Genomic DNA, 11,291 nt, shown 5'->3' with positions numbered 1-11,291 from the left:
CTATGGAGATTCCCATCAATTGATGTCAACATGAGGAGTAGGGATTGCCATGCAATGGATGCACTAGAGCTATGAATGCTCAACAAAAGAAAACTAGTGGGTGTGCATCCAACTCGCTTGCTCACGAAGACCTAGGGCATTTGAGGAAGCCCATCGTAGGAATATACAAGCCAAGTTCTATAATGTAAAACTCCCACTAGTATAAAAAGACAACTTATGAGACTCACTACATGAGGAACACGGTGCTACTTTGAAGCACAATATATGAGACTCACTACATGAAGAACAAGGTGCTACTTTGAAGAACAATATATGAGACTCACTACATGAAGAACAAGGTGCTACTTTGAAGCACAAGTGTGGAAAAAGAGATAGTAGCATTGCCCTTTTTATTTTCTTTTTTTTGGGGCCTTTCTTTTTTTTCTTTTTGGCCTTTCTCTTTTTTTTATTTGGGCAATGCTCTAATAATGATGACCATCACACTTCTATTGATTACAACACAAGGATTACAACTCGAAACTTAGAACAAGATATGACTCTATATGAATGCCTCCGGCGGTGTACCGGGATGGTGCAATGAATCAAGAGTGATGTGTACGGAAAATAATGCATGGTTGCTTTGCCACAAATACGTTGTCAACTACAAGATCATGCAATGGCAATATGACAAAAGTAATGTATGTCATGATGAAGATGGTGGAAGTTGCATGACAATATATCTCGGAATGGCTATGGAAATGCCATGATAGGTAGGTATGGTGGCTGTTTTGAGGAAGATATAAGGAGGTTTATGTGTGATAGAGCGTATTTTATCACGGGGTTTGGATGCACCGGCGAAGTTTGCGCCAACTCTCAAGGTGAGAAAGGGCAATACACAGTACTGAAGAGGCTAGCAAAGGTGGAAAGGTGAGAGTGCGTATAATCCATGGACTCAACATTAGTCGAAAGAACTCATATATTTATTACAAAAATTTAGAAGCCATCAAAAATCAAGTACTACGCGCATGCTCCTAGGGGGATAGATTGGTAGGAAAAGACCATCGCTCGTCCCCGACCGCCACTCATAAGGATGCACAAGCTAGGTACACTTCATGTTTCAAATTTGTTACACAACTTTAACCATACGTGCATGCTACGGGACTTGCAAACTTCAACACAAGTATTTCTCAAATTCATAATCACCCAACTAGAACGACTTTGATATTATTACCTCCACATCTCAAAACAATTATCAAGCATCAAACTTATCTTAGTATTCAATTCACTCAAAAGAAAGTTTCACGTATCTTGAACACCAAGTATATTAACATTAAGCAAATTACCATGCTATTAAAGACTCTCAAAATAATCTAAGTGAAGCATGAGAGATCAAATAGTTTCTTTAAAAAAATCCACCACCATGCTCTAAAAGATCTAAGTGAAGTACTAGAGCAAAAATTATCACGCTCAAAAGATATAAGTGAAGCACTATGAGCAAAACTATCAAGCTCAAAAGATATAAGTGAAGCACTATGAGCAAAACTATCAAGCTCAAAAGATATAAGTGAAGCACATAGAGTATTCTAACAAATTCCAATTCATGTATGGCTCTCTCAAAAGATGTGTACAGCAAGGATGATTGTGGTAGACTAACAAGCAAAGACACAAATAATACAAGACGCTCCAAGCAAAACACATATCATGTTGGTGAATACAAATATAGCTCCAAGTAAATTACCGATGGAAGTGGACGAAAGAGGGGATGCATTCCGGGGCATCCCCAAGCTTTGACTTTTTGGTGTCCTTGGATTATCTTGGGGGTGCCATGGTCATCCCCAATCTTAGGCTCTTGCCACTCCTTGTTCCATAATCCATCAAAAGAATTCACCCAAAACTTGAAAACTTCACAACACAAAACTCAACAGAAATCTCGTGAGCTCTGTTAGAGAAAGAAAACAAAAGACTACTTCAAGGTACTGTAATGAACTCATTCTTTATTTATATTGGTGTTAAAACTAATGTATTCCAACTTCTCTATGGTTTATAAACTAATTTACTAGCCATAGATTCATCAAAATAAGCAAACAACACACGAAAAACAGAATCTGTCAAAAACAGAACAGTCTGTAGCAATCTGTAACTAACGCAAACTTCTGGAACTCTAACAATTCTACCAAAATTGGAAGTCCTGACCAATTTCTTTATTGATCAGAATCAAAAAGAATCAATGCAAAAGCACGTTCCTGTGATTTATCATAACTAATTTCGTGCGCGCAAAGTTTCTGTTTTTCAGCAGAATCAAATCAACTATCATCGTAGGTTATCCTATAGGTCCTACTTGGCACAAACACTAACTAAAACATAAAACCACATCCAAACAGAAGGTAGATGAATTATTTATTCCTAAACAGAAGCAAAAACAAAAAACACAAAATAAAATTGGGTTGCCTCCCAACAAGCGCTATCGTTTAACGCCCCTAGCTAGGCATAAAAGCAAGGATAGATCTAGGTATTGCCATCTTTGATTTTCATTTTTTTAGCGGAGTCATGCTCGAATCCGGGAGGTTCTTTCCACTTCCCTTCATATTCGGAAATTTTTAGATCCAAAGAATCCGACCGCTTATTACAAAGAGTAATGAACATATTCATGCGGTGAAGATTCCCGCTAACACTTTTAAGAGGCTCAAGAGATTTTTGTAAAAAGTTTGTTACTTCGCAAATTATCTCAAACACTTGGGTTTCTTCCTGGGTAGGATGCGATCCTCCCTTTTGGGGTAGTGTTCCCACTATTCCCTCTATAATTTCATGCGCAATACTGGGATCAATTTCAATCAAATTTCCCTTGGCAATGCAATCCAAGAGTTGTCTATGTGTCATATTTAACCCAACATAAAAATTGCGAAGAAGAATTCTAAAGTTCACCTCTAGGGTGCACTTACGATAAGATTCCATCATCCTATACCAAGCGTCTTTTAAATTTTCTCCTTGCCTTTGCTTGAAGTGAAGAACTTCAAACTTGGGAGACATAGGAGCGTATAAGGAATTAGACATGACGACAAGCAAGCAAACGAGCTAGCACACGAGCAAACAGAAAGGCAGCAAGAAAAAGGCAAACGGGAAAGAAAGGATGAGATTGGGAAAGATAGGGCAAATAAAACGGCAAGGGTGAAGTGGGGGAGAGGAAAACGAGAGGCAAATGGCAAATAATGTAATGTGAGAGATAGGGATTGCAATGGGTACTTGGTATGGTTGACTTGCTTGCGTGAGCCTCCCCGGCAACGGAGCCAGAAATTCTTCTTGCTACCTCTTGAGCACTGCGTTGGATTTCCCCGAAGAGGAGAGGATGATGCAGTAAAGTAGCGTAAGTATTTCCCTCAATTTTTGAGAACCAAGGTATCAATCCAGTAGGAGACCACGCACAAGTCCCTCGTACCTACACAAAACGATAGCAACTCGCAACCAACGCTTAGGGGTTGTCAATCCCTTCACGGTCACTTACGAGAGTGAGATCTGATAGATATAATATTTTTGGTATTTTTGATCGATAGATGCAAAGTAAAAAAGTAAAAGCAAAGTAAAAATAAAGCAAGTAAATAAATTGATATAGATTGATATGATGAGAATAGACCCGGGGGGCATAGGTTTCACTAGTGGCTTCTCTCAAGAGCATAAGTATTCTACGGTGGATGAACAAATTACTATTGAGCAATTGACAGAATTGAGCATAGTTATGAGTATATCTAGGCAATGATCATGCACATAGGCATCACGTCCAAAACAAGTAGATCAAACCGATTCTGCATCTACTACTATTACTCCAATCATCCACCGCTATCCAGCATGCATCTAGAGTATTAAGTAAAAACAGAGTAGCGCCGTAAGCAAGATGACATGATGTAGAGGGATAAATTCATGCAATATGATAAAAAAACCATCTTGTTATCCTCGATGGCAACAATACAATACGTGCCTTGCAACTCTTTCTGTCACTGAGTAAGGACACCGCAAGATTGAACCCAAAGCTAAGCACTTCTCCCATTGCAAGAACTACCAATCTAGTCGGCCGAACCAAAAAGATAATTCGAAGAGACTTGCAAAGATAACTTAATCATACATAAAAGAATTCAGAGAAGAATCAAATATTTTCCATAGATAATATTGGATCATAAACCCACAATTCATCGGTCTCAACAAACACACCGCAAAAAGAAGATTACATCAAATAGATCTCCATGAGAGAGGGGGAGAACATTGTATTGAGATCCAAAAAGAGAGAAGAAGCCATCTAGCTACTAGATATGGACCCGAAGGTCTGAAGTAAACTACTCGCACTTCATCGGAGGGGCTATGGTGATGATGTAGAAGCACTCCATGGTGGATGCCCCCTCCGGCGGAGCTCCGGAACAGGCCCCAAGATGGGATCTCGTGGATACAGAAGGTTGCGGCGGTGGAATTAGGTTTTTGGCTCCTGTTCTGATCGTTCAGGGATACGTAGGTATATATAGGAGGAAGGAGTACGTCGGTGGAGCTCCGAGGGGCCCACGAGGTAGGGGGGCGCGCCCAGGGGGGCACCCTCCACCCTCGTGACCTCCTCGGGCACTTCTTGGAGTAGGGTCCAAGTCTCCTGGGTCATGTTCGCTTAGAAAATCACGATCCCGAAGGTTTCATTCCGTTTGGACTCCGTTTGATATTTTGTTTCTTCGAAATACTGAAAAAGGCAAAAAACAACAATTCTGGGTTGGGCCTCCGGTTAATAGGTTAGTCCCAAAAGTAATATAAAATTGGAAAATAAAGCCCAATATAGTCCAAAACAGTAGATAAAGTAGCATGGAGCAATCCAAAATTATAGATACGTTGGAGACGTATCACCCCCTAATCCAGGACTCCCTCACCCTCCGGTGCCCATCTTCTGCTATATGAAGGCTTTTACCCTGGAAAAAAATCAGAAGTAAGCTTACGAGACGAAACTCCTCTGCCACGAGGCGGAACCTTGGAGGAAACTTCCCTCCGGGAGGGGGAAATCATCACCATCGTCATCACCAACGCTCGTCTCATCGAGAGGGCACTAGTTGAAAAAGGGTCAAATGTGAAGCACATTAGTGCCGGTTTGATTTTGAGCCGGCCGTAATGTGTCCATTAGTGCCGGCTCCAACGGCTAGCCGGTCGCTCTCATTAGTACCAGTTCGTGGCGAACCTTTAGCACCGGTTCGTGCCACGAACCGGTACTAAAGAGAGTGGTGGCAGGATGTTGTCAGTATGGGGCCCCTCCAGCACCTTTAGTACCGGTTCGTGGAACGAACCGGTACTAAAGGTCGACGTAGATAAACCCTTCGTCCACCTGAGCTCGCTCTGTTCTTCCCCTTTCCCCTCTCCTCCTCTGTCCTTCCCCTCTCTTCCTCGAGCTCATCACACATTTTGCCCAAAATTTGTCAAGATTTGAAGGCCCCCATCCATTCAAATGATCACAAAGGTTAGCAACTTTGTCCATTAATCTCTATTTGCTAGATTAGCTCTTGCAATGCTTTGTATAGTGATTAATTTGTGAGTTTAGTAATTTGGGAGGAATTATATGTGCTAGCATTTGATTTATATGCAATTTGAGGTAAAAAATAACACTTAGTTTGCATATGTAGGTGTGGTTTACTTAGTGCCTTCTAAATCTCCGTCGTAACCACCGTCGATCTCCCGCACCGTCTCGTCGCCGGCACCACCTTGTGGTGAGGCTCTTGTTCATGAATGTTTTACATTACCAAATTGATGTTTGTGTGATTTGGATATATAGTTACTCGTATAATTATCTTACCCGTACGTTGTTTGTTATACATAGTGCCATGGTTTTGATATCCGTCCCCGTCGGCCCTCATCCTTGTTATGATTCAGATGTGGTATATTCTCTTTTAAAACTAGTTGTTGCATTTCGTGTTTATGACAAATTATGCCCATCAAGTTGACATAGATATTTTTATCTAGGAGTATGTGAACCGGAAATTCCAACTGATCCTATTGTCGAGCGGTTAAATTTAGTTGAAAGAGAAAATGAGTATTTGAAAGAAAAATTGAAAAGAATTGAGGGGGAGAAGATGGAATTGGAGTTGAATGTTGCCGATGTCGTCTATGATCACAAGATCAAGATGGAGAAAATGTGGTTGAAGATTAGAAAGATTAGAAAATATGCCATTGATAGTGTGGCTTGGTATCATTATGCTATTGGATCAATTGTTACCTTAGTTGTGATCTTGATCGCATTTGTTGTTGCATTTAAATTCTTTAGCTAGAGAGTTATTAGTATGTTGCATTTAATTAAGTGTTGTATATGAACTTTATGTATGAACTTGTATTAATTTGGTCTATTCGGTGTTGTGTAATGAAGATGAGCCGGCAATGGATGTATGATGACCGATGCTCTCCCGAGTTCATTAATGGCGTGCATATTTTTCTGCTTGCCGTTGAGGCAAACAAGCGGGCGGATGGTTTTATGCCTTGTCCATGTGCTGGCTGTAAGAATGGTCACAATTACTCTACGTCAAGAACCATTCACGTTCACCTATTTGAGTCCGGTTTCATGCCCCACTATATTGTTTGGACCAAGCACGGAGAAAGAGGGGTTATGATGGAAGACAATGAAGAATAAGAGGACGACGACAGCTATCCTGGCCATGGGTTCCCTGAATACGATGATACAACAACGGGGGAAGAAGCTGAGCCGGCAATGCGGGAAGAAGCTGAAGAAGAGGCATCAGATGAGCCCGTTGATAATCTAGGTCGGGCCATTGCCGATGCAAAAAGAAACTGCGCAAGTGATTTGGAGAAGAAGAAGTTGCAACGCATGTTAGAGGATCACAAGAAATTATTGTACCCAAATTGCGAAGCTGACAAAAATAAGTTGGGCACCACACTGGAATTGCTGCAATGTAAGGCAGAGAATGGTGTATCTGACAAGGGTTTTGGAAAGTTGCTAGTAATGATAAAGAATATGCTTCCAAAGGACAATGAATTGCCCGAGAGTACGTATGAATCAAAGAAGGCTGTCTGCCCTCACGTCAGATCATCGCATTACATGTACCTGCAACTGTTGTTGTAGTAATCTATGAGCCACGAGGACTCAACAATTCCATTACCATGTGTATCAAGACTAGCAAAGCTTAATGGGTATGGAATGCATAAGAGCATCTCCAGCCGTGCCCCCAACAGGCCCTCCCAGGCGTTTTTTCCGCGTCGACGCCAAAAAAACGCTCCAGTCGCGCCCCCAGGATGCCGAATTCCGCTTGCTCGGCCCGTTTTTGCGCCCAACGGTCGCAGGCCGAACATGGCACAATGGGGGGCCCTCGGGGGCTCCAGCGCAAGGAAAAAGCACACCTGGGGCCATATTGCCAGGTGAAAAGTCAAGCTACGACCCCTCCAGATTCGCCTGCGCCCTAATGACTGCATCCTCTACCGCGGTGAGTACGAGGATTTGAACGCTTGCCCGGTATGCGGTGCATTGCGTTATAAGATCAGTCGCGATGACCCTGGGGATGTCGAGGGCGAGCGCCCCAGGAAGAAGATTCCTGCCAAGGTGATGTGGTATGCTCCTATAATACCATGGTTGCAACGTTTGTTCCAAAACAAAGAGCATGCGAAGGCGATGTGGTGGCACGGAGAAGACCGGAAGAAAGACGGAAAGTTGAGAGTACCCGCTGACGGTTCGCAGTGGAGAAAAATTGAGAGAAAGTATTGGGAGGAGTTTGCAGGTGACCCATGGAACGTATGGTTTGGTCTAAGCGCAGATGGCATTAATCCTTTTGGGGAGCAGAGCAGCAACCATAGCACCTGGCCTATGACTCTATGTTTGTATAACCTTCCTCCTTGGTTGTGCATGAAGCGGAAGTTCATTATGATGCTAGTGCTCATCCAAGGCCCTAAGCAACCCGGCAACAACATTGATGTGTACCTAAGGCCACTAGTTGAAGAACTATTACAACTGTGGAATGGAACAAGTGTACGTGCGTGGGATGAGCACGGACATGAAGAATTTGACCTAAAGGCGTTGCTGTTCGTGACCATCAATGATTGGCCTGCTCTCAGTAACCTTTTAGGACAGACAAACAAGGGATACCGCAGATGCACGCACTGTTTGGATGATACCGATAGTATATATTTGGATAGTTGTAGGAAGATTGTGTACCTGGGACATCGTCAATTTATTCCGAGCAGGCATCCCGTAGGAAAGAAAGGCAAGCATTTCAAAGGTGAGGCAGATCACCAAACGAAGGCTCGCCACCGTACTAGTGCTGATGTACATGATATGGTCAAGGATTTGAAGGTAATCTTTGGAAAGGGTCCTGGCGGACAACCGGTTCCGAAGGACGCTGACGGACGCGCACCCATGTGGAAGAAGAAATCTATATTTTGGGACCTGCCATATTGGAAATACCTAGAGGTCCGCTCCACAATCGACGTGATGCACGTGATGAAGAATCTTTGCGTGACCCTACTTGGCTTCTTGGGCGTGTATGGAAAGACAAAAGATACACCAGAGGCACGGGAGGACCAGCAACATATGCACGGAAAAAACGGAATACATCAGGGTCAGGCCAGCTACGCTCTTACCAAAGAAGAGAAGGAAATCTTCTTTGAATGCCTGCTCAACATGAAGGTACCGTCTGGCTTCTCGTCGAATATAAAGGGAATAATAAATATGGCAGAGAAAAAGTTCCCGAACCTAAAGTCTCATGACTACCACGTGATTATGACGCAACTACTTCCGGTTGCATTGAGGGGGCTTCTACCGAAAAACGTTTGATTATCCATTGTGAAGCTATGTGCATTCCTCAATGCAATCTCTCAGAAGGTAATCGATCCAGAAATCATACCAAGGTTATAGAATGATTTGGTGCAATGTCTTGTCAGTTTCGAGTTGGTGTTCCCACCATCCTTCTTCAACATCATGATGCACATCCTAGTTCACCTTTGCAAAGAGATTAACGTGTTGGGTCCTGTATTTCTACACAATATGTCCCCCTTTGAAAGGTTCATGGGAGTCTTGAAGAAATATGTTCATAACCGTGCTAGGCCGAAAGGAAGCATCTCAAAGGGCCATGAAAATGAGTAGGTCATTGAGTTTTGTATTGACTTTATTCCTGACCTTAAGCCGATTGGTGTTCCTGAATCGCGGCATAAGGGCAGACTGGATGGAAAAGACACACTAGGAGGGGATCAAATAATATGTATGGACGTGCATTCTCTCACTGAAGCACAATACAGAGTTCTACAGAATTCCGCCTTGGTGGCTCCGTATATGGAGTAACACAAGAATTTTCTACACTCCAAACACCCGGAGAAGTCTGACGACTGGATTACACGTGAACAAATGAGGACTTTTGCCGGTTGGTTGCAGAAACGTGCCATGCATGATGGCGATATTCAAGATGACCTGTACTCGCTGTCCCAGTTACCATCTTCGAATATAATGACGTTCAAAGGGTACCAGATAAATGGGAATACATTTTACACGACCGCCCAAGATAAGAAGAGCACCAACCAAAACAATGGTGTCCGCTTTGATGCAACAACCAACACGGGAAAGGAAACATATTATGGTTACATAGAGGACATGGGAACTTAACTATGGAGGTGGTTTGAAGGTCCCTTTGTTTCGGTGCAAATGGGTCAACAGACATGAGGCGGGGTAACGGAGGACCCGTGGTATGGAATGACAACAGTGGATCTCAACAATCTTGTGTATGCAGACGAACCATTCATCCTAGCCAATGATGTGGTGCAGGTTTTTTATGTGAAAGACATGTCTACCAGGCCGAGAAAAAGAAAAGATAAGGAAGCGAATGGATCATACGACGAGCCAAAGCGCCACATAGTTCTTTCAGGGAAAAGAAACATCATGGGAGTGGATGACAAGACAGACATGTCAGAAGATTATGAAAGGTTTGATGAAATTGCTCCATTCACAGTGAATATTGACCCGAGCATCCAGATAAATGATGAAGATTTTCCATGGCTACGGCGCAAAGGGACACACGCGAAGAAAAAGTTTCACACGCAAAGATCTGGGATGTGATCGGCTTCACTATCATCACTTTCTTCTGTGTTTCACACCTAAGCGGGAATCTCTATAATAGTTAGGGTAGTTATGTGTTTTGGCATTTGAAACATGAAGAAATTTTATGTGTAAACAAATTCTTTCATGCATTTACTGATTTTTTCAGCTAAATGACCCTAAAATTGAAAAGCATTTCAAATGAACTCAGAAAAGGCTGAAAGTTGGCATGGTATCATAATTTCACCCACATAGCATGTGCAAAAAAGTAGAGAAGGTTACGGCAAAAACTGGATGCACTTCGTGTACAAAATGGACAATCTCTTTCGAAGTATCAGGGTTTCGGACGAAAACTCATCTGTTACAAAGGCATTTCATTTTTTAAATAACCTAAGCATTACCAAATTGAATATAATGATAAAACACACTAATATTAAACATTAAAAAAAAGAATCACTGGAAAATCTATTTTCAAAGTTAAGTTATTCACAAACTAGTGGTTCACACAAATTTCAAATAATTCAAAATTTAAACTATTCAAATTTGAAAACTACCGGCACTAACAGAAAGTTTGTAATTTTTTGTACCTAAAGCAAAAATATTCACAAAGAAACTCTAAATACAGCAAAAAACAACTCAAAAATAAATAAAACAAAAATAAATAAAGCAAAAAAATTAAGAAAATAAAAAAGCCCGCCTACTGGGCCAAAGCGGCCTGCATACGACTAGAAACATAATGTTCTGTTGGGCCAGGATGCAGGCCCGCAAAGGCCCAGTAGGCCCACAGGGGAGAAGAGAAAGGTAGGCCTAGTAGGCCTGCTTTGGAGAGAGCTCGAGAGAGCTACCGCACTGTGGCTTATAAACCAGTGCGGTCGCCCCTCGGCTAGCGAGGTGGGACTAAACTTGCCGCACCGCACTACGCTAGCGCACCCACTTTAGTACCGGGTGGTGGCTGAAACCGGTACTAAAGAGGGGGTCTTTAGTACCGGTTGGTGCCATGACCCAGTACTAAAGGGGGGGTGCTTCCCGCCGCTTGGCCTGGCCAAAACAGACCTTTAGTACCGGTTGGTGCCACCAACCAATACTAAAGGTCCATCCTATATATATAACACTTGAAAAAAATTCAGTTTCCCTCTGTTTCTTCCTCTCCGTCGACGACATGCCGCCTGCTGCCCCGATCGACGCCGTCGTCGCACCCGACGCGTCGCCGCACCCGACGCGTCGCCGCACCCGACGCGTCGCCGCCCCAGCCGTCCCCGCCCCTCGCCGCCGCCCCCGT

Source organism: Triticum dicoccoides, chromosome 7B (genome assembly GCF_002162155.2).
Source record: "Triticum dicoccoides isolate Atlit2015 ecotype Zavitan chromosome 7B, WEW_v2.0, whole genome shotgun sequence".
In the NCBI taxonomy this organism is placed as follows: Eukaryota; Viridiplantae; Streptophyta; class Magnoliopsida; order Poales; family Poaceae; genus Triticum; species Triticum dicoccoides.
Note: the sequence above shows the minus strand (reverse complement) of the source record.